This window comes from Patagioenas fasciata, chromosome 5 (assembly GCF_037038585.1).
Source record: "Patagioenas fasciata isolate bPatFas1 chromosome 5, bPatFas1.hap1, whole genome shotgun sequence".
In the NCBI taxonomy this organism is placed as follows: domain Eukaryota; kingdom Metazoa; phylum Chordata; class Aves; order Columbiformes; family Columbidae; genus Patagioenas; species Patagioenas fasciata.
The window spans coordinates 31,907,684-31,932,710 of record NC_092524.1 but is presented as its reverse complement, the minus strand read 5'-3'; the positions used below and the strand labels follow the sequence as shown (position 1 = coordinate 31,932,710).

The 25,027-nt window shown below is 40.0% G+C and overlaps 1 protein-coding gene across 7 annotated transcripts in view; it reads right to left on the bottom strand.

Annotated features, from left to right (window-relative positions):
- The window catches only part of MIDEAS (mitotic deacetylase associated SANT domain protein), a 57,214-nt gene extending 48,202 nt beyond the window's left edge, over positions 1-9,012 (bottom strand). For 2 of the 7 annotated variants that reach the window (XM_065838857.2, XM_065838858.2), the window contains exon 1: positions 8,135-8,353. The gene's annotated coding sequence lies outside the window, so the exon portion shown is untranslated. Of the gene's footprint in view, positions 1-4,050; positions 4,118-7,418; positions 7,436-7,754; positions 7,849-8,134; positions 8,354-8,922 lie in introns of those variants that run through there. The other 5 variants (XM_065838859.2, XM_065838856.2, XM_071809239.1 and 2 more) reach the window with 5 other exon arrangements.
- Between the last annotated feature and the right edge of the window lie 16,015 nt (positions 9,013-25,027).

Genomic DNA, 25,027 nt, shown 5'->3' with positions numbered 1-25,027 from the left:
CATGTATCTGCATCTGAATGAAAACAGTTGCACAGGCTCTTCTTTTTAAAGAGGTCGCCAATAACTACTTCTGAGCAACAAAGCCAGCTCCATCTCAACCACAGCAGTGTGAGAGGGTGTGACCTCCTGTACAAAGCCAGCTGACACAACACTCACCCGGGCACAGAGATACAAATTCAAGACTATCCCACCTTCCCCTAACCCGGCCCCCAACAACCAGCTCCCCTGGCAGGGTTAGGTCTCCATCCCCACTCTTGACACTGCGCACCACTTGTTAGGTCAGAATACAGTTCTGTAGCCTCTTCATTAAAAGCAATCACCTCACCTTAAAAGGAGGGTGATAACAAGGCACAAAGAAGGTAAATTACTTGTCAGCGCTCAGATAACAAGAAAGGGAGAAGGCTGGGAAGGTTTTGATGTATGTCCTATGGCACTAGAAAACACTTCCTATGTAGAATTTTGTTGCCTCCTCTTTCAGGTCTCTCTTTGGTCTAAGTTGTCCCATAGTTGTCTGACCGTTTGTAAATGTAACTGTAGACTCCTACATTAGATGCACAAAATTCCATGACAGGAAGACATAATGGGCTTCTGGGTCAGGACAAAAGACTTCCTCTAAGCTCCAGGTAGGTGCTCCTAGTTGCTTAGATTCAGTATTAGCAGCTTGTTGTGTCTATGTGTGAATAAAAGGCTCAACAAAATCATGAATGCAAATGCTTTTCCCTCCCAGAATATTAACACCAGTTAACTCAGAGACAGAACACTAAAAGCACTTCAGGGTTACAAATAAGATCAAAAGCAAGATTTTACTTAAGATTTTTAAATACTGAACAAAGCCATTGACTTCTTGATGAGAGTATGGATATGACTTCTTAGGCATTTTAACTCAACTAATACGTCAGAAAGCTCCCCTGACTTCAATTTCCAGGCCGTATTCCTGAAACAGACCTCCATAAGAACCGCTGGTACAGACCCAGGCACAGCATTGCCAACTGCACTACCAAACCAGACCCTCAAATCCAAAAATACCCATACCTTCAATGAAGGAAGCATTAAAAGCTTCTAAATCTAAGCATCTTCCTACCTTGGCACCTTTTTATTTTGTGTGTGTATGAGAATGTTTGTTAATTTTGGGGTTATCTTTCAAAAACAAGGAGTTTTGTCTATTAATCTAAAACTCATTCTTTCCACAAACATGAAAGGTAACTTCAGGGTACTATAACAACAGAATATTGCTGGTCAGTAATGGAACTTGATTTAGACTTATCACCCCGGGGAAGAAAAAAAAAACCACAACACTCCTGTACACAAAAAAGTAAAGGCCAATTCAGTGTCATTCAAAAACATCATCAGCACAGAAGCAGTAGCATCTTGCCAACGTGGCTGTTTTAACATCAACTCCAAATATTGAATCCACTCTCCTTATCTGAGTAGACCTGCTCAAGCAATTGTTGATGTTGACAAGTATTTGGGCCGCTGCCTTGGCTCTCATACTTGCCTAATGATACCTCTGACAGAGGTGCCTTGTATAAATCCATAAACTCATTAAAAAGCAGCAGTGCAACCTGAAGCCCAGTGAAAGGTCTCTAACCCTGTGATATCATCCCATGATAGAAATGCTTTGCTTCCTTATGACCAGTCTGCCCAAGCTTCTCTCACCTCCTGTGTTTTATGATTTAGCAAATATATGCTTATGTCATTCTTAGACAAACATAAACCTGCATCTTGGCATACATGTGTGCACAGGCAGGCTACCTCATTTTAAAATGCCAGAAGAGATTACCTGAATGAGGAAACTGAATCCTCCAATGCACAATTTATTTCTATACTAATACTGGAATATTTCAGTTTTGCCAAAGAAAGAATAGCATTAAAACAAAACCCAAACCACCACACAAGGACCCATCAAAGTAGTTCTTATACTTAACAGGAAAGGAGAAATGTCTTAAATATATTTTGCATTCTTGCATTTATTTAGAAAATCACGGTAACAAATACCACTTTGATGCCGAAATTAAATTATAAAAAATTAAGCACATAATCAAATGCAACATTTTGCACAATTATTTACTTGCAATAACACCCCTTACTCGCAAAAGTCTTTCCAAATATTCAAGGAAGGCAGCTTAAACTCGATGAGAATGCCCAACAATACAGTAATACTTTTCAATTCCTAGCTTTCATTGATAGTATATTAATTTACTTCTCCTCAGGCATCTCAACAACCCTAAAAACATCTTCATTTAAACAATTCTGTTCTAGAAAGACTACATGATTCACTCATTATATATCCTCAGAAAAAAAAAAACCTGTTTTCTAACAATCTGAAAATATAATAGCTTTCCAATAGAAAAATCCAAATACATCTATATTTTTAGTTTGATATAGTAAAGATTACACTATAAATATTCAAAATATTTAGCACATCTCATACGGATAGCATCTAGAGCTTGTGAAAAAAAAAGATTCTAAGAGAATAATTTCACTCAGAATATTCTAAATCATAAAATCGAACTTAACAATAGGGGCAGTCAGATCTCCCTGCCAGTTTCACATACATGTGCATTTGGCATCTGAAACTGTCATCACTGGAATTTCCTAAAGCAATCAGAATGCCTTGCAGCCGTGGATCTCTCTCGTCTCACCACAAATTTGGCAGTGCTGGGATTTTTTTCTCCAATGGTATAAAATCAAATTCAAAATAGGAAAATACTTTGCTAAATCCTTCTCCACCCAAGTGCAGTAATTTCCCACAAACACAAACTATCCTTTCAGGAAGTGCTTGAAAGAATGAACAATACATTTTGTAGGAAGAAATAAATCCTGAAAACAAGACAGTTTAATGGAAAACAATCCAGTAAAATCCCAAGAGTATTTTCACCATATGGCACTTTGTTTTACTTCACTTTTCAATGTGTCTAAAGAACCAAGAATCTGAACAGTTAGGAATATTATGAAACTGCAAGAAATAGTTGACTTGCATTACCATAAAACCCTAAACAATAATGTAATTTATGAAAGGCTACTAAGAGAGAGATGCAGGAGTTCAAAAGGTGCTGCTCAAAGAATCCTAAGAGTACAGACCTGGCAGATAAGGTTGCACCCAAGCCTACATAATTGAGTTCGAAATCACGCAACATCCTCAAGCAGCTTGGGATCCAAACAGAAATGCACTTTTACCCTAGGAACTACACCATAACCAGGCAATTTGGAGATTCAACTTTCTACTTCATTACAACACACACTGCCAACAAGGTGACAAGCATTTCTGCAGGGCTACTGCCTCCCAACACGTGGCTTCAGAGGACAGATTCTAGTCCGCCCGTGCTGAAGGGATGCAGCTGATCCTGTAGCTGGAAATCAGCCGTACAACACTATACCACAACCAGACTGCAGAGCCAAACCAGTACTGCAAAGAGTCTTCTCAGTTAAAAGCCCTTGATAAAAAAAGACAAGAACAATCCTTGCAGTCACAGTTCATGCATCTGTAAGTAATTTTAAAAAAAAAGGTACCAAAACTGTTTCTCAGTTTACTACTTCAGTCATTACCAGTATTTAACTTGTTTCAAGCTTTACCAATAATTAAGTCAAACTATTTAGAACAACTTTAAAAATAAATTTAAAATTCAAAAGCTAAACACTAAAGAACAAAGCATTATTCCATGTTTTTTTCAAGATGCCTTTAAAAAAAAAGCCACCACTTTGCTACACCCTCCAACTCTAGCTTTTCCCAGTTTTTAACTTATGTATCAATACCAGCTGTCAAACGCAACAACAGACATTTATGTAATTTACTTCTACATAAAAAGAACATCCATTTTTGAGAGATGTAAATTTCAAAGAATATCTGTACATATTCTATATTATATATAGATTAATGAATTATATTAATTCAGGCCTGGTGATGAGGTGGCTGTCAGTTGCAGCAAACATGATAAAAAGCATCGACACAGGCAGAAAGGCAAGGAACTAATTACCAAGATTTATCTCTGCATCCCCATTCAATTGTTTGCTCCTGAATACCTGAAAGTTGGTTGCATTCAAAATACATACATTCTGATTTTTCCTGGTGTGAAGAGTATAGCTTTTTCTCATAACATTTTGTGTATTTTTCAGTTGCTCAAGTTGACAAGCAGAGCACTGGAGAAGGGCTACAGTTGGAGATCATTCAGAAATAGAAGTTATGCAAAATGTTGTCAAGTGCTTATTGAGCAGCCTCACGCTGGAAACACACACCATCTGCGCACTGGGAGCTGCTGCAGCAGCCAAGGAGCCTCCACGTGGAATGTGAGCTGCTGGTATGCAGCTACAAAAATTTAAATTACTACTTGAGCAACCACCTCCTTCAGGGACCTACATATCGTACAACAAGGATTTCTTGGTTTGAATTCTCAAATCGCACTAAAGGGAATGTGTGATTCAAAGCACAAGCTCTGTGCCACACTATTCCAATCATTAGGGGAGGTCCTAATTATGATTTTTCCTTGAATTAGCAGTACATCCCTATTTACAAATTGCTCAGTGACAAGTCTTCCATTTGGAGCTGACTCACGAGCCTTGGTCTGTCTGTGCCAGAATTTGCGAGCTTTTTGGATATGTGTTGCAAAACCTCACCACTAGAGCTCCTGCCTTCCTGCCTCCCCACCCCCCATTTCATATCATGAACACTCAGAGAAAAGTGGTTTATTTCTCCTTTTATGTCACTTAGAATATAACTAACTGCACTGGAGACAATATGCATATTTACTACATCTCATTTTAGCATAAATGGTAATTTACTGCAACTGATATTAAGATTTTATGCAGTGCCTCAGAGAAAAAAAAAAAAAAAAAGAGAACCCACACAACAGTTTTGTGGATTTTTTAAGAAAAGATGAAACAACAAGAACAAATCAGTTCTTATCCCTAATACAAGTCCATTCTACATCGTCATTCCATGATTTGATCAGTAGGTTGAAAAAGTAGCTGCCAAATGTTTACCTGAGCTCGAGAGAAAACTAGGTAAAAGTTTCTCTAGTAGAAACTCCTCGGGAATTGCTAAGCATATAGAAAACACATCCATCTTTGAAAACAGGACAGACCCCCATTCTGATTCGTGGCAGCCACTCTTGTCTCCTTACATGCCCCACACAGGCTGCTGCTGCTCCCAACATCACCAAGGTAGTCACTTCCAAAGAAAGGCTACAGGTCCTCCAGCAGGGGCAACTGCAGGGACTGCCGGGCAGCTCGGCACAACAGCTTCCTGGGAGGGCTGACAGGCTGGACAGTATCTCCTGCAGTTCTGCAGCTACAACTTAACGGTGACAATAGGAGTGAAAACGGAGAAGGATAAATTAACATCTGGGACGAGTACAAGGCTCTCAAAAGGCTTGTGCTGTGCTACAGTCCTTGCCATTTTGTATCACCTCTACTCTCAAGAACCTGGATGGGTTAAAGGCTGGCAGGGCTACGCCTTGCTTTTGCTAACACGCACACATGTGTACATCTATGACTAATTCCACTGAGCACCACAGGACGACTCATGAACATGAAAGTTACCTACTCTATTGCTTACAAGTCCAAAGAATCCCAGCCTAAAACATCTTCTCCACCACACAGGCTGTGAAAAGCAAGACCTGCCATAAGGAATGACTGTATTGCATTGCTAACACAAAGGATTCAAGGAATCTTTAAGCACTGTTTCTGCTTTTCCCCAGAAGTAATTTTGACATTCAAACACCCAGTATAATGTCAATTGACAAGTCAGTCAAGACATGAAGAACAATTCAAAGAAAAATCTAAAAATAGATCATAGCAATGCACAGATTAATATACTTTTGCTTATTTGGTATTACAATAAAATGCTCCAATAAACTTACAGAAGGACCACTAGGAAAGTAAGTTTGTCAAGTGATAGGCCTAGTGTTGTGGTTAATTACCCACTTGCTAAAAAACAAACAAGCTTCTTCAGCACAATGTGTTCTTCAGTAACAAAGCTACATACATTTTACATAAAGCATTTAGTTGACAACCTGAGGAAACTACCCGTAACAAGTGATCTGTATGTTCAACTAAAATATTATGTTGTAGTTGAGCACCAAGAAATTTTAAAACAGCCTTCCATTTTTATAGTACTTTCCATCACAGTGCTCAAAACACTTTACAAGCCTTCACAGCATTTAAGACATCAGCGATGATGGTTAAAAAACACACTTCTAGAAAATTGTCTCTAATCTTAGAAAGGCAAACTTCTGAGTACCAGATCTAAAAACTTTTAGATCTGAAATTTTATTAATTCAAAGTAATTCCAAAACTAAACTGAGAAAACTACAGGCAACCAGCACCTCTGAAGCCCAAAGTCCTAGGTACCATAAATTGTATCCACAAGGACTTTGGCCTAATTTTTATGGTCTTTCAAAGTCTTAGTTAAAAAGACTTGCTAATATAGTGTCAGTCAATAGTGTCAATGCCTTGTCCGATCTATCAGCCAACACTGCCTGCAAGATCACTGAGCAAGATGCAACTCTTCAACTGAAGTTGAACCAGCATGTTCAAAACTTGTCTAGTCTAGCTCTCCTTTCAACCTCCAATTTTTTGTGGCCCAACACAGAAACTCTCTCCATGCTCTTCTCTCCATTTCCAAGAAAGCTTGCTCATCTGCAGTTGCTTATTTTTTTTTTTCCCACACAAGCACGGAAGAAATTAGAGCAGAGCAGGAATTACACTAAACCTGCAGGACTGTTAGCAAACCTGCCTGATTTTCACCTGCTGCATAATCACTTTAGAAACATGAACCCACAGATTCAAGGAGCTTGCAGTTTCTTCTGTGATTTCAGAGACTACTGGTGGCGTGTCTGCCGAGTATTTCAGGTCTGTGACTTCTACAGTCAGTCCTGCTCCACTTCTCCTTTCCCCCCCTTCTAATTCTTTGGTGAAGTCAAAGAGAAATGTAGCAGTTCAATGCAGAATACATTCTCTTTTTAGCATTTAAAATGCAAAACTAGGTTTTGTTGAGTACTGAAATCTTGCACAATAACCTGCATACTCGTATATGTATTTGTTCCAACAATGCTGTCCTATGCAATCACTCTGTAATTACATACAGTCATAAAGCTGCTGCTGTTGCTGCTTGGAACTGCAGTCTCGCCCTCTAAACAACCTAATATCAGTCTCCGCATTAGGACATTTCTCTTCTCTCTTCCCCTCCCTTACCTGCTTGCTCCAGTACAGATGGCCTTCACGCTCCACTCAAAACACGGGATGAAATCGAATTATTATAAAAAAATAAACTGTTTTAAAGAGGATGCCGAGTAAATCTCTGTTGAGCAAACAGAGTATTTCTCTGATTCTCTAGTCTGCAACCACACAAGACTTTACAAACCAAAAATAAATCCTGATTACGCCTGTTAAAAAAAACCCTGTAAGTATTATATAAGACTTACATACACGCGTGGGTGTATCATCAGTTTTTACTGGTAAACTGCAAAGAATCTGTCCTTCGCAGTTGCTGCCAGAGAAGAAGCTGTACATTTGAGAGCACGAGATTTTCAGAAATTATCTAATAAAGTCCTCCCCACCCCCACCCCCTGCACAAATCCCGGCAGAGAAACCCAACCCTCGCAAGCCGAGGCCCACGGCGCGGTCCGGAGCGGCTGCCGCACACGCTGAGCTGCCCTTGCTCCTGCACGCAGCCCGCCAAGAGAAAAGCCTACAAGAAAACCCCCAAACTCTCCCAAACCCAGACTGACCCCCCCAAAATACCATGGCAGGCAGCTCACCCAGACACAGACGCATCATTAAGGCGCCGCTGCAGCCCGGCAGCAGCGAGGCAGCCTCTGCGGAGCCCCCGTCGCGGTTCACGGTGAAGCAGAAGGAAAGAGCTCGGCAGCCCAGCCCGGCCGCGGGAGCACGGCTGCTCCGGCCCCGCAGCGCTGCGCGGCCCAGGCGCGGAACCAGCGGCCCCCGGCACCTCCGCAGGTACTTGTCCTCCTCATCCTGCACCCACAGACAAAGCAACACTCTCCCGCGCACGCCCCCAAAAAAGCCTCAGGAAAGACACCCCCTCTGCAAAATCGCAGGGAAACGGAAACAAATTGTGCAAATAAAAAATAAATAAACCCACGGAAAACAGGAGAGGGAAGAAAATGTGGTTGCTCACCTGCGAAGCGAAGCACGGCTGCGGTGGGGAGCGCCTGCGGAGGGGCGCGGAGCAGCAACGAGCAAAGGGGCGGGGGGAGGGGGAGACGAAAGAAGGAGCGGGGGGGGGACCCCAAACTTTGTTTCTTTCTCTCCGGGACTCAGGGAAAGCGTCACTTCCTAGTGCGGTAAGTGGGGAGGCTCCCAGGCCCGGGCTCCTCAACTCCTCCTCCTCCCGCCTTCCTCCTCCTCCCGCCGCCGCGCCGCAGCTCCCGCCGACCCTCCGCGGCTCTGCCTAGCACCGGCCTGGCCCCCCCCCTGCCCTTTTTCCGCAGATCTTGGCTGTCTGACCTTCGGTGTTGGGCTTTGGCTGCCGTTTGCAGGGAAGGAGGGGAAATCCCCAGTGAGCAGAGGGCGGGGAGCGAGTTTGCAGCACTGATTTGGAAGCCCAGCCCGGCAAATCCTGCCCTGTCCCACACCTGGCACAACGCGCCGGCCTTATGCCCCGAGCTCAGCGCCAGGTCCCCAGCGGGATCAGCCTGCGTGGCCCTTCAAAAAGAAACCCCAAACAAACTACAAGCTTTTTGTTTTTAAGGAACCACTTGTACCAGAGGAAAGCACGGTTTTCTGTTTCCCCTTTTTTGTCCCTCTTTTTTTCCACCCCCACAGCTTTTTTCTGAAAAAAAAAGAAAAAAAGTGGAAAAAGAATGAAGAAAGAAAGGATTAGTATCTAATGCAAATCCTCAGGTCACCTCTATAATGTTGGCTGTTTACCAAACACCTGAAATTTACTTTCACGAGAACACTTACTGCTGAAATTTCCAAAAGTGTTCAGCTCGTCTACTGGAATATGGCTTCCTCTGCTGCCTTGGTCTGAGAATAAAAAACACAGTGTGCTGGCAAATACCGTCACGCTGCTCCTCTTACGGCAGGAAATAAAGAGGCTGCTTCGTCATTGCTCCCCCTGTAGGCTGCTCTGATCCTCCAGTTTGTTAGCAACGAAACTTTCGGAATATTAAATAACACTTAGGCAGCGTTCAGAGAGGAGACTCTCATTCCCTGAAACATGCCAAGCACATGCAGATGTCAAACATTTTTCCCCAACATGCACATAAGCCACGTGTTTCCCTTCACCCAGGCTTAGATCACTCGTTTAGAGAACACCACAACATAGCTTCGTTTCAGAGCAGCAAGGCCCTTTCCCTTCTAGCATGTATTGCTTTATAGAGTGAAATATAGGAGTAATTTCTGTGTTGCTCACTCTAGCTTGCATTTCTTTCACAATCGTACTTGACTTCTATGCAGAACCTTTTAGCAGGGAAGCTGAAGATGCATAGAAACAGGAGCCCAGAGAAGTGACATAGCCATGACTACAGAGTATATCTGATGCATAACCAGGTTTCTCTGATGAGTCTCAGGTCAGTAGTCTAATTACCACACCCATTCTTTTCCTGTCACGGTGCAGAGAATAACAGCGAGACACATGGAGGTGAAGAGCAAAATAGTAGCCACAGGAGGTACTGCTGGTAGAGTTTTTTTCTTTCACAACAGAAGGTATCATTTGATGCAACACTGTCTCAATAGGACATTCAAGGAGCACTCTTCTATACTACCATTAATACATTTGCTCTTCTAAATTCCTGAATAGAGAGGAGTAATAGGTCCATAACTATTTAAATCAATACAGGAAGAATATTCACAGCTGTTCACCAATTAGCTAATATGTAAAGCAAACTTAAATAATGGAACATAAAATGACTGAAACCAAAGTCAAAGGCATACAACCCTTTAGTTTAATTTGCCCTAATAAGGACTGAAAAGACAGATTCCATAAAGAGGAGTTATTTCCTTCTCTGTTATAAATGTTAAGCAGTCAGTGCCTCCCATGCAGCACATCAGATATTGATAAGATTGAAATTGCTTATCTCAGCTTTCATGGGGAAAAATAAACCAACAAAAACCCACATGCACAAAAACCCTCAATGCACTCTTCTATGACTGTAAATCATGTTGTAACAGCAAAGTGCAGCTCTTCTTTCTAGCCAGGATGAATGCATGCTGTACTTCACCTGTTTGGAGTTTGGGAAGCAAAATGCTGAGCAAAATCTCATGTTTCACAACACATAATCACGTAAAAGCAGCAGACAATGGCAGAAATGTCATCATCTGGCTCCAGAAGCTAACATTGCGCAGACCGGGAAGTATGTTTTCTACCCTTGTCTAGGAGACATTTCACCATTGTTTTTTGATAGTTGCCTCTTAAATAGTGTATAAGGTAGATAGGAATCCTTCTTTCTTTACTGAGCCAAAGACAACACAGTCACCACAAGGACAAAGCTGAAACACACTGTAAGATGCAAAATCTATAGGAAAGGATGGTACTTCTTCCTAAACATACTAAATGGGATAAGAACAAAACCAGGCAAGCCTGTAGGCACACCAGCCAGTTTATAGATCCAAACCGGATGAAGCACACTTCAAAGACACCATGGCATGAGGCGTTTTTATAGAGCTGTAGGCTACTGTTTATTTTACTGAGCAATAAGCAGTTTTATGAAGTGCTTTGTAAAGATTTTCCCATGGTGCACTCTTAAATTGTTTCTCTGCTCCTCATGTTATGAAATCCTTACATCTCCTCTAGAACCAGCCATCATAATTTCAGTTCTTGCAGTAGCAGCTTTTGCTATGCTCTTTTTTTCAGCATATGCTGAGACTGCATGCAGGCTACACTTCTATCACTTTTACAGTAACAAAATTTATTCCCTGTTACATTGTTATTTCATTACTACATTGAAGAAAGAGATTGGAAGATTTCCTGGCTATCACCATATAAAATCGTAGGTTTCTTTGGCCTGTACAGACACATCTTCTTGCTGTAACTACATCGACTCATATCATTAATAAACTGGATTGCACTGAGTCAGAATTTGGATTAAAGACTATGCTTTGCATACTTACGTTTGCAAAACAGGGACACGGGCTCAGTAGGTGGCACTCTTTTCACCAAGTCAGAGCAGAGCCAAGGCCCCATCCTTGTTCCAGCCTATGGGAGACAATAGTTCTATTAGTTCTCCCTGAAATTAAGTATAGAATGAAGGCCTTAATCACCATAGCTAGTAAGAAAATAATTGCACCCTTTATAATAGAAGTTTCAGATTCCAGCAAACCTAAAACTTCCATCTCATAATCACACTGAAATTTCCTCTAAAATTTCCACTGGATGCAATTTTTTTCTTCAAAAATGAATTACAGCATAAAACAGTAATGAACAGCTGCGGTGTTTATCCCACAAATATATTCAGTGCTCGAGGGCAGGGCGGCCTCTAGACAAGCTAGAGGATGGACTGACAGGAACTTCATGAAGCTCAACACAGGCTAATGCAAAGCCTTTGGCGGGACTAACTTTTTGCCATTGCACAGGCTGGGACCAACAGGCCCCTTAGCACCACTGGTAACATCTGGGGGTTTTGGCGGATGGCGGGGTGAACACCAGCCAGCAGCGAAGCCTCAGAGTAGCCTGGGCTGTATAAAGAAAAGCACAACTAGGTCAAGGGAAATGATTATTCCTCTGGACTCATTTGTTAGTCTGCATCTGGAACACTGTGTCCAGTTTGGGGCACCCCAGTACAAGAAAGGCGTTAATAAACTTGAGCCAGTAGAAAGCCAAAATGATCAGGGACTGGGACAGATGTCCTGCAAGGAGAGACTGAGGGAAACCGGGCTTCTCTAGAACAAAAAGGAGAACAGCGAGGAGAGACTTAATACCAGCCTTCTAGTAGCTGCAATATCAGGTCTTTGCCTATAAGAAAAGGCAAAAACAAGTTCTTTATTGAGGTGCACAGTGGGAAAAAGACAGTGGCCATAAATTGAAACAGTGGCTGTTCTGACCAGCTAGTGAGGACAGTGAAGCAAGGGAATGGGTTGCAAAAGAGGCTGCGGAATTTCTTTTCTTGGAAGTTTCCAATATCTGACTAAGAAAGCCCTGAGCACCATGGTCTGAATTCAGCATTCACCCTGCTTCAAGCAGTAGGTTAAACTAGTGACCTTCCAAAATCCCCTCCAACCTGAGGGATTCTATAATTCAAGAAGCAAAACCCTGTATCTCACATAAGAGGAGGCTTCATTAAATTATAGTAAAATAGTTTGAAAACATCTAATGGGAAATACAAGTGATTGTATACGTTTCAGGTTGGCTGGGCTTGAGTTTTGAGGTTGTGATTTTAGAAGACCAACAGCATAAATACAAGGAAATTCATTCCCTCATAGTTGGCATTTTTCGGACACGTTATTACAGGAGAAAATGCTTGTAAAAATGCTTTTTTCTTTTTATAAAAGATGAATTATTCTTCACTACAGAGAAATTTTAATTTCCCCAAATATTCATGTCTGTTTCCCATATTTTTTCAGAATTAAAATGAAACACTCAAGATGTTATATTTGAAATATTATTCTAGGGTACAACTTCTCTTGAGAAATTTGATGCAGTCAGATAGAATATTTGGAAAGAAGGGGTTTGCCTTTTATCAAGAATTTGCGAAAAGAAAAAAAACTTGCATATTTATTTTAAACTTCTTATCTGATTTTAAAATGAAAACACTGAGTTTGCTTTACTAACTTGAGCAAGAATCAGCTTCTTTGATAAATCTAGGGAAAAATAAATGTGTTTATTTATAGAGTGTGTGTGTAAATACATATGTATACACACGCACAAAGTGTCGGGAACAGGCTCCCTGAGAACCAGGCTGAGACTTTGTTACATGAGCAAAAGGGAGGGACACCGTGGTTTAGAGAAGAAACCATGTGAAAAAACAACAACAACAACAATTATTTGCTTTGCTTCAACGTTACTGAAAGAATCTCAGACACCACGGTGAGAAAGACAGTGTAGGAATCTACGAAGTACCAAATTATACGGCTAGGTTGTGTAGCCTTAAACACATTTTGCAGTCCTTTCTGCATTTACTGTCACTTTTCCCAGAATCCCACATTCTGTTTGTTTTACAAACAATAGTCTGTGGTAACATTATTCACTGTTTACAATTGAAACATAAAACCAACATTTGGGGAAGCTAAGTGGTGAGCTGAAGGCCAGAGGGAGGTTCAATAGCTGAGCTTCGGTTAGCTCCAAATGCTCAAGTCTACATGCAGATTCATCTGTCACACTATACTTTTCCTTTATTTTAGGAGCTTGAGCTGCAGATTGTACTAAACTACAACATGCCCCCTCATCTGTCACTAATCTACACATACAATTATAGGATACTAAATGTCTCATGCTGCTCAATTGACGGAAAAATGGCACAAGTCCTTCTGTAAATTAGGTTCACATTGTCTTCGGTAGAATGATTAAAAAAAATAACTAAATACCATCTAAAATAAGATCATTTTCAAAAAGCTGGCTGTAAACTGCCTCTGATGCTTTCTTAAATAGAGATATTTTCTTATCTACTATGTGAGAGGAACTGTTAGAAAAGGAACTAATTAATATATGCAGTATTAATATTTATTTTAGAACTCTGAAAATCTAAAACACTGTAAATTAATTAGTTCTATGAATTATTGTTATTAATATACATATTTTGGAAAAAGTGCATAGACTAATAGCTCTCAATAAAATCAGGAAAACTTTGGATTGGTAGAAATGCTCCTGAAAAACATGGAGGGCAAGAAGTATCAAGAACTGGTGGGCATACGCGTATTTTTAATTCTAATATATATTTTGAATGCTCTAATTACTAAATGGTTTGATGGCCAGTATTATAACATTTCAACAAACCTTTCTAGAATTCACCTCCCATTATGCATTACAAGAGTGGAACATCTTTAAAAGGAACACACTCAACTCCTGTGCATGCCATATATATGCCATTTCCAAAACACTGAAGTTTTGGAAATTTGTAGACCTGCTTTCAGGAACACTTACATTGATTCCTGCACCATATTGTTTTCACAGTAAACGTTTTATAAAATATGAGAGTAATTTTACAGTTTCAGTGAAATCCGTATGTTAAACTGTCTAGGAATCAAATGGATGGGTTTTCTTTTTGGGAATAGATACTCCGATTAAGACTGAAGTGGGTGACCACTGGGGAGCACCAAGGGCTGGGGTTGCTCCCCAAGGGCCTGGGGTCAGGAGCCAAGCTGATTCTCAAGGTTGGCAGGACAGGTCTGGTCCCACCAGGGCAGGCCAGGGGGGCAGCCCCAAGCACAGGGCATCAGACAACCCCATGGGGACAAGGCGGGGCTGAAGTTAAGCTGGGAAGACAAGTTCACAGGTCAGGATGAAGTGTTGGGCACAGGCACGGCTGTGATGCAGCTGCAGTGCAGCTAAGGCAGGGCCGTGTGTGAGAGACCCAGCTTAAAGTGGCTCCCGAATAAATATGGCAGGAGCCCCTCCCAAAGCTTGTTTTTGCAGGTAACTTCCACTAAGGCTCTTCTGTCTCTTTTTCCCCAAGACAAGCAGCTGCACTTTCTTTTAGCTGGCTTTGAGCCTAGGCAGAGAAACCCTCTAGAAGCACTCAGAATCCTAACAACAGTAAACCAACAAGAAAAAGAAATATTGAGAGCATTTACTGCAGAATAATATTCACAGTTTGGTTTAATTTAGTGTAATAACAGAAATAAAGACTGGAATTCAAAATTATTAGCTGGAATATTTTTCTGCCTTTATCTAACATTAATGCTACATACTAGGAATTATTTTTATGAATTATACTCTAGGCTGTTCCTTTAATACCCTGAGAAGACCGATTTCTTATTGAAGCACAGAGTAGTTAATGAATGTGATCATTAGTCTATTTAATACTCTAAAGTGCTTTGGTTCTACTTATATTTAATTTTCATATACATTATAGTCCTCACAGGTACACCAATATGAAAGCAATGTTCTCTCCTTTCTATGGAAAACACAATCAACATTCACCTCTAAAACTGTTCGTCTGGACCAAGGGATTCCCATTTATGCAGGAAGTCTCAGGTTCAATACCACCCAAATAATTCCTACACATTCAGCCCACTAACAGCAACTGCCACATCAGAAGAAGAATGATTTAATATTTCTTTATATCCCACTGTTTATTCCAGCTACTGACTAGCACTAGTGACAACTGGAATACAGCAGCGATCCTGAAGTTTCATGGTAGGAATATCTTTGCACACATGCCTTCCCAGCAGCACTGAGTAGAGAAAACAGAAATGCAACTGACTTACAGGAGTCCTTAGCATTTCCATTCCTTCAAATATGTCATCTAAAATGTGATGCTTTTTCAAATTACACAACTGTTAATGCATTTGGAAATTTAAATTTTCAGTGGTTTATGGTGGGAAAACAAAAGCTTTCAGTTCCTTACTACATATATTTTTTAAAAGTATTTCTGCTGTCATCAATCATTAAAAATAGTATCCCTTGATGAAAAAATATATTCAATATATCAATTGCTCACCAAAAAAATCCCCAAATAATTAAGAAAATCAGGCAGACATGACATTTTTTTAACAGGTTTACATAAATGTAACAGTTCATGCCCAGAAAAATAAGATTATTTGCCCTGTTGATACCAAGAAACTACTCATAACTAATGTTGCATGGAATATAAATATCTGCTGGATTTGGAGCCTTATTAATTATTTCTATTATGTATGTTTTTAATGTACAATTTGTATATATCTACATATATATGTACACGTATAAAAGAGCATCCTTCAAGTCACCTCTCATGGAGAACATCAACTAATAACTCCTGAGCTTCCATAGCTGATATAAGTAGCCATCTCAAAGCCCATTTCAAATTATTTGAAACAGACAATGATTTTAGGAGCTTTCAGCCCAAACAGGCTTCAGTGATGATGACTCGGTACCGTTGCAATTAAATAGAAACATATACAGTATAAATCTTGGGGCAGAGGGAGAATCAAAAAGCAAGCATTTGCTAATATCGGGCTCCATAGGTAGTGTACAGTTCTCTGTCTCACAGGGACTTATTCCTATTCCATCCCATAAATAAATTATAGAAGGGGAGGGAGATAAAAATCAATGACAATGGGAGACATTAACATGTATAAATAACATATGACAGGTATATACCAAATATAGATAGTAATCTGGAACCACATAATTCTGCACCTTGATGACCCCATTTGTCCCTCTGCTCCTTGATCCTTCTCTACTGACTCTCCTTGCTTGTCTGTGCGTTGGTGCAAACGAGGCTGCAGAGCTTTTTCTGTCATCACTATTACACTGCCGTGTAATTAGTGAATTGCTGTGTAGTTTTATTCTTCTCAGATTCACGAGCAAGTTACATCACATTAATTTTCATGCCCTGGACGCTAGAAGTACTTTGGCAGTCCTCCCAGCTGCCTTCCAATGCCAAGTTGTGTCCTAGCCCAACCAGATGGTCTGTTTCTCTCTGTAATCGCTGAATGTTCCTTAATTCTGTTTTAAAGTACATAGTGTGTTTGATAATACAGAAAATTAATTCAGTTCCTCTCTGTATGTCTACTGGTACAAATTTCATTATAGAATTTTCCCTTTTTTCCTCCCCCCCCCCCCCCTTTTTTTTTTGGAAATTTGGCAATTTGTTGTTGCTGCTGTCAACGGGAACATTAAAAAGGCTTGTGATCAAAGTACAATGTACAAATACAGCTATTTTGCAATATCTACATAGGGCATAAAATGCAATTCCAAAGAATTAGCCCTAGCTAGGGTGTGGTATTTCCAGGCAGAAATGCTTCCCAAATATGGATGTGGATATATTATTATATTGTCCACTGAACATTTGAATCACCAAAAATACACTAATAATGCTCAACAGAAACACATACCTTCATGGCTGTGACAGGATTGCTAGCCTGAAGAAAATGGGGAGCAGCAATTCCAACAGGCAGCAATGATCTCAATGCATTTCAGACATATTATATGTACTCTTAAAATACTTCCCTTCCTACAAACTAAGCAGAATCTCTCCACCCTTGCAAATGCATGCTCCTCCCTCATCTGCTCCCCTGCTCCTGCAGAGTCTTCTCCAGCTCATTGAAACCACCGTGGACTGAGAACGCAAAGGAAACAGACCTGCACAACAGAGACAGGAATGCACATGATCTACCAAGGCAACAACCAAACAGGCATTAAAACGCCAAGCAAGACCACTTGCTTACACATTATATATGTGCTGGATTTACCATAGCCCCTGTTTAGAGAGGACTTCCTAACAACAAAACACTGTCACAATTCACTATGAAAGACAACTTTGTAATTGCAGGGTGGAGCTTTGCCATGCAGGAGGCACACAGACTAATCAACAGGAATATACAAAATCAGATAGTGGAGCTAAACAGGAACATATTTTTGGAGACTGTTTTGTGTAAAAGCTCCAACTCTCTCCTACTGCATGCACTTCAGTCTTAGAGCCATCAGCTGCGGTTCGAACATCACCAGCAGATCCTCAGCAACAATTCTTCCAGTCTGTTCCAGAGAACAGCATTCTGGTTTCATTTCTCTGACATCCAAACAAAATTCCATCATGTCATTTCAGCTTCCAAAAAGTAGTGGTGGGAACTGTGAGAAAAGACTAATTAGTAGAAATTATGTAACATTTTCACTTGGAAAGCTCCTTGATTTGTAGATCTGATCTCTCAAATCAGTAATGTATTGCTAAAAAAAATTATAACTAAAATATACATTTCCCAGAACTATGATATGGCCTATTTATTCCTGTTGTTTAGTGTTCACCATTCTATTTAAAATCAGTGCAATCTGCAGTGTTTGCAAAGCCAGTGACCTAGAGGTCTACCCTTGCATGGCACACCACAGAAAGCTGCACAAAGAACTATTAATAGGAAAGAAAGGCATCCAAACAAGATCTCATTTTCTCAGTAGACGTACAAATGATCTCCCCAAAATGCCCTTAGAGACTGTAATTTGGATGGTCTTGTGTACAGCTCAGAAATGGCAGAAAGCCTCTTGACTACTGCCTACCAGCTCTGCTGGGTAAAATATAATATGCAATTATATTTTGGATTTGAAGCAGCTTTTGCTTAGTTGACTCAGAACTTCCAGTTACTAGTTGTTATCAGCCTCTAAAAGACACCCTACAGTTGCTTAGCAGGGAGTCAAAACAGTTGCCATCTAAGTTTCATTTGTCCAAAAAAATACTCTATCACTCATAATAATAATGGCAAGCACAGCCTCCTAGAATACAGTTACTGACACTATTAATTCCTCCCAGGCCAGTTGTGCTTACCGATCCCTCCTCTTTTCCTTGGAGGAAACAGGTGAAAGTCTTTGCAAATTCTGATTTCCAGGCCAGTGGAATACAACAGCTGATCAATCTGATATCAGAATTGGCTGATAACAACCAAGTACTGCAAATCTCTGGAAGGGAATATCCACACACTGAATGGATGAGAAGCACTCTACTAATATCCAACAGCTCTGAAGCAAGTCCTGTACAGAGCTCCAAAACCATGCCTTTGGTCATCCTGAGACTTTGCAGGTCTCTATAGTCCTCTTGCACAAACCAGTACTTGCTTCTCAGAAACAGCACTCCATAAACATGATCCTAGTGCAAGGAAAGTTGCTTCTGAAGCAGCTTCAGCCTCATTAATTTCCCTCCTTTTCACACCTGCCTTTATTCACCTTCTATCTTCCATCTACATCCCAAATGTGTTTTTCCACAAACACGTAGGTTGAAATCCACAGGATAAGACTTTTGAATTCTGTTTAAGAATTAGCATGCCAAGGAGTCTTACAAGGAGGCTGTACTATGTGTAACTTCATACATCCCTCATATGAACATTTTTTTTCTGATTCTAGACGACTCATTTATCTTTCTGCTTCTGTCAGCCATTAGCATCAGCTCTTCTAGCATTAGGATGCATGAGTAAGAAAACAGGACAGTTTTACAATGATTCTGAATTTCAAATATGAAAAAGAACAGAAATATGATGCAATATTCTATTAATATTAGGATTTCCTCATGCAGCAGAGTCTATCACCCACTTCCACCTCCTGCCCTGGTGCAGCAATTGGCAGCATTTTCAACAAGTGGTGCTCATATGTTTTCTGTCCTCAGTTCAAACAGAAACACTTGTCCCAACCATTTGCTGCCAGCAATTTTAGACTAAAGAAGCATAACTTAGCATTACTGTGTGACTGCAAAGATTGTTTTGTGTCCTGAATAAGTCATTTGAGCCTTTGTGACCACATTTCTTCCTTTCTGTCATTTTTCAGAATGATCTGGTATCTTGGATACTTACATAGTTCAGCTTATTTTATTATAACCTCAGTTCTTTCTAAATTACAAATGTAGTTACCTTTTCACTAAATGTTCCAAATTTCCATTCATATATGCTGTGAAACAAGAAAAAATAAGGGATCGCTTACCTTTAAGAAATTTGTTTCCAATCTCACAGCATTTTCTTTTTAGAGAAAGTGGAGAAAAGAGCAGTAAGAAGAAATGCTTTTGAGGTTGTCAGTATTCTTCATTTAAAAACACTTCAGTCTTCCCTGGATTTAGTTATAAAGCATATACAAAAACCACAGGCCATGACAACCAAATTAAAATTTAAACTTTTAAATGGTGTCTATGACAGATGAGTGGTGGTGCTTTATCTTAAACTGTGAAAATTCTAGATATTCTAGATATTTTTGTTATGATACAGACACACATGACTGAATCTCAGAGTATGAAACATAAACCATATTTATATTATCTGCACTGGTTGCAGATTTCTGAAGGCATATTAGTAGAACCATTTTTTAATAACTGGGAGATACCATTACACCATTAAACAGAGCAATGAAGAAAGAAATTTCCTACATAGATGACTATGCAAATCTACCAGTGTGGTTCTAAACCAGAAGTTCCTAGTTTCCTCAACTGCAGTAAAAAATTAAAGATGTGATATTGATATAATGCTGGAGACCGACAGGATTGTTTTCATCTACACTGTGGTCAGGTCATTTATAAACATTAAATAAGTAGCTATACCAAGATGTAGCTTCAGTGCATTTAATAACATAGAAGTTACTAGAACATCTCCTGACCCTTTCTGACTGGACTTAAGAAACCATCACTAACAAACTAAAGACAACAGGAAAACCAGTCTTTGCAGTCAGCATTTCAGTATTTTCTTTCTACTCTTAAGGATGAAAAAGGAACAGACAGAAAAGGAAGCAAAATCATGAGTAAAACTTTGTGATGATCAAACAATAGTAATCACTATCAGATTAAAATGAGAACACATTATGCTCAGTTTTCATTTATTTGAAAGGTTTTACAAAAAATCAAACATCTAAAGATCAGGCCCAACAATGTCTGTGTAAAAGCCTTGCAACCCTGTGTTTTCCTTACAAAAGTCAGATATAAAGGTGTGCTATTGACACATGGTATTTTACTTTCCCAACAAAATGAGTTATTTACCTTAAAATGAATGTGATTCTTCAAGATGTGCTCTACAGATGGTCTTCTGTTTGAATATATATCAAAACCAGTACTTTTGACTAGCAAAGTCTATGTATAGAGCAAAGCTTCCTTACCATCACGAAAATGGTAAGGGACAGAGCAAATCCAGATCTTACCTATGCCCTTTGGCCAGTCAGAATCCAAACAGAAGTTTTGAAACAATGACAAAGAAATATGGGTCAGTACACTCCCAAACATTAAACATCAGAAAAACAGGGGTTACCATTAGAAGTAGCAATTGCTTCTTATCTGTATGTGTACCTGTACAGATGAAGCCCACTTTGTGATTAGCTAGCAGCTACCATCAGAAAGCGTTAGTCTCATATGACAGCTAAGTGGCCACCTGCAAAACTTTCCCACAGATATCTCTGCCTCACGCTAATGCTCAGTCCATCAGGGATACATCATGGGATTTGTTTCTTTTTACAAAACAGGACATGCATGGAGGAAAACAGCAAAAGCAAAGACAATTCTGAAGTTGATGTGATAACCTGAGTTGGATGATAACTTGCTTTCCCCAGCTTTCTACTCTTTCCAACATTTTCAGCCAACAGGGAACTGAGCTGCTCACAAAAGGCCTTAAACTGCACTCTACAGCACGGTATGTCACCTTGACAATGTTAGCTGAATAGTTCAGCTCAACCTCAGCTGCTGCCTGAAGCTAAATTTTTTCAGTTCATATATTGGATGACTTATACTGATTCAAACAGCCACTGCAAATGGTTGTAATGACCTAATGTGTTACTGTCCTCTCCTGAAGTTATTGCATCCACAGTTTAACTGGCAGAATGAATCATCTGCAAGTTCTTAAAACATTTAATTCAAAGATATGTGGATTAGCCAAATTACACTCAGCAGCACTTCAGGCTGTGAGCTGACATTGCATCCAGGGAATAAGAGAGCTTTCTCATTCTCTGTTCTCCTGGCTCAGCAAGAAGACTAACTAAAGACTAATAAACTAATAGCTTAGAAAAACAGAATCATCAAGTCTACCACAGGTTATTTTGCAAAATTATTTTTTTACTTCAGCTTGAAACACTGTTTTAGAACTTGTAGGACAAGTGAACTGGTTTTGTTACCCAAGAAGATGGAGAGATATCACTCACTGAGTTCTTACATAAGGCCATTTTTATCAGTAAAGACGGCACACCTTTGCTCAAGATACCTTCAGCAACATTTCATCAATTTTCTGAAGAATAGTTTAAAAAATGTTTTGCTAACTTTCTGTAGCCTTATGCTTCCCCACAGCAGAAGATGATATCTTATTTTCGTATCATGTAAGAAACATACTATATGAAGAAGATTTAAATTGTGTTAGATTTGAGTAATCTAATTGATCATCCCTATCCACAGAATCCACAAAGGATGTTTCTTGAGAAACTTCATAGACCACTTTGCTCCCTACACACACAGGCTAAAGAATCTGGTGTCATTCAGAGCTCATGCATATCCCAGAGGATTTTAATGGCCAAAACACAGCTGCACTTCAATTACATAAGCAACATCTGTAGTATTAATCTATACAGTTTTTTAAAGACTGCTTATTATAGTGACATTAATTAAAAACAAAGAAAGTGTAAATATGTGCCAAGATTGTGAGTTACCTATGAACATGGAAATGTGTAAAAGGTGAATTATTATTACATACTCTCACCAATATGATCCATAAGCACAGAAATCTTTCAAAATTAATAGGTTTACTGTGTACTTTACAAACATTTAAGCCCCACAGTACAGACAGAATATGTAAGTTTATGGTTTCCATATTAAGGACAGCTAACAGGAACAAAAAAGATGATTTGGAGTCAGCTAAACAGTCAATGAATCGTAAAGGAAAAGGAGAGAAAGAGAAAGAGAAAGAGAGAGGAAGAGAGAAAGAAAGAGAGAGAGACAGAAAGAGGGAAGGAAGGAAGGAAGGAAGGAAGGAAGGAAGGAAGGAAGGAAGGAAGGAAGGAAGGAAGGAAGGAAGGAAGGAAGGAAGGAAGGAAGGAAGGAAGGAAGGAAGGAAGGAAGGAAGGAAGGAAGGAAGGAAGGGAAAGAAAAGCCTCCAGACTTTGATTTTTGAGTTCTATTTTAACAATTGTTCTTTGCTTCACTAAAATTGACAGCTAGCAATACAGTTTTAACCATTCTCAACCAGGTAGCTGTTTATGTGTTTACACATGATTCCAGGAGCTAATGACTTTGTATCCAAGAGCCTGGGTTGTTTTGTGTTTTTTTTTTTTTCTCTCTCTTTTCGTTCTAAAAGGATCAAATGGGACAAAGTCTTTTAAATCCAATTACATGGCCAAGAAATACGTTTGCTTTCTCCAATTTGCCTGATGTTGGTCAGAAAAACCTCTAACTGGGGGGAGTATCTGTTCAGTAAAGTGAGGCTCAAGTGAACAGCAATTTATGTTTGGGTACACAGCAATGGTTTGCTGGCCGTAACCACAATCATCTTCCAGCACAAACTTATACCATATTATCATCTCTGCCCCGTCTCTGATTGACTTTAAAATGACGACACCCAGGTTGATTTATCCTTGTTTATATGTGGTAACAACCCCTACTATGTATGTTACGTAACAACCATTCCACAATGGCCTGCTTGCGTGGACAGTTCTGTTCCACACAAAAGGTGACTTTGTGTGGTTTCACTTAGTGTGAGGTGGATTGTGCTAAACCACAAGAAGGCATTCTTAGAGTAGAACACATATCCACAAGGCAAGTCAGCGCAGAATGGCTCCTGCATTTTAAATTCACACGTAAGCTGATTTCACAATAGCTTCACTTTAGTCCTTGACAAAAGAGACAATCTGGGGGGGGGTGTGAATTTAAGGGTTCAGACTGTAAAGTGCAGGTTATTGCTGTAACCACCTTTCAGGATAATCTTGTTTGTGGGGGAAACCAAGCCATTGTGTGCTAGGCAGGAGAAAGTGAGGTTATATAGAGGTTCTGAAAGTCCCTTTTTTTTTTTTAATCTCACCCCACTTATAAAGAAATATCTAAAGTTGTATTGTCATGATGTAATATATAGAAATAGAATAACAAAATTATGTGCATGTGCCTGCATACAGCATACCTTTTCCCCACTTTTCTTTCAACTATTACTAATCATTGCGATACTCCCTGCTAATTTAGAAATAACATTTTTCATTAAGACACTTCATAATCTTTTCCTGTTTGTTCATATAATGACCTGCAACACTGATTTCTGAAATAATGATTTCTATAGTAATTGTGCTGCTCTTTTCTTGCATAAGTATGAGGCAAGCCAGTATTCATTCATTTTAATGCAGGCCTTCTACACACAAGATACGCCTGTTTGAAGCTATGAGGACTTCAATCCTGAGTACTTACTTCCAGTGCATTACACTGGTATGACGTTGACCTTATAGTAGATCAACTGATACAAGTTTGGGAAAAAAAAGAAGTATGGAGATATGAATCACCTTATTAAGATACCTCGTATTTTGCCCTACACTATCCCAGTTCCAATGCTGTTATTTCAACTGATGTGAAATGTAAAGTTTTGCCTATTATGGTGGCGCAAATTAAATAATTCACTTAGGCCTGTATTAAAGTGCTGTGGGTAAAGCTACAACAGAAAGGCTTAGCCTGCCTTTATGTGAGAGGCAGAGTACAAAGTCACCAGCATCATTAGCCTGGAAGAGGTTTTTCAGTGTTTCAAGTGGTCATTTTAAGCTCCACAGTGGTTTCCACCGACTCACTTCACAGACCTGTTTGCCTTTCCAGTGAGGTGACTCACTGCAACACTGGGCAAGCACCCAGAGTCATCCAGTTGGGCAGCACCAGGGCCTGGGCCCAGTCCCAGGGGAGTTGTTCATCCTCCTGCAGCCTGGTCTTTAAGTAAAAATGCCTCTTTATTTGTATTCAAGCATGGCAAAAGTATATGGTATATACAACATTATATTGTATGTAACAACAACTTTGCTGGAACTTTAGGAACACAGCCTTCACAGAATCACAGAATGATTGGGGTTGGAAGGGACCTCTAGAGATCATCTAGTCCATCCCACCCGCTAAAGCAGGGTCACCCAGAGCAGGTTGCACAGGAATGTGTCCAGGTGGGTTTGAATGCCTCCAGAGAAGGAGACTCCACAGCCTCTCTGGGCAGCCTGTTCTAGTGCTCTGCCACCCTCCAAGTAAACAAGTTTCTCCTCATATTCAGATGGAACCTTCTATGCTCCAGCTTGTGCCTGTTGCCCCTCATCATATTGTTGGGCACCACTGAAAGGAGTCTGGTCCCACCCTCTTGACATCCACCCTTGAGATACTTATAAACATTGATGAGATCAATGAGCCTTGTATCACATCAATGAACAAATTCTCATCTGTTAGCACATGCAAGGAGTATCTCTTAGTGCTACCCTCTCTCGATGAAAACCCCTCACAAGCTTCAAGTGCCTTTTCCCAGCACCTCCGGAGATGAGCCGCCATCATCTCACCCG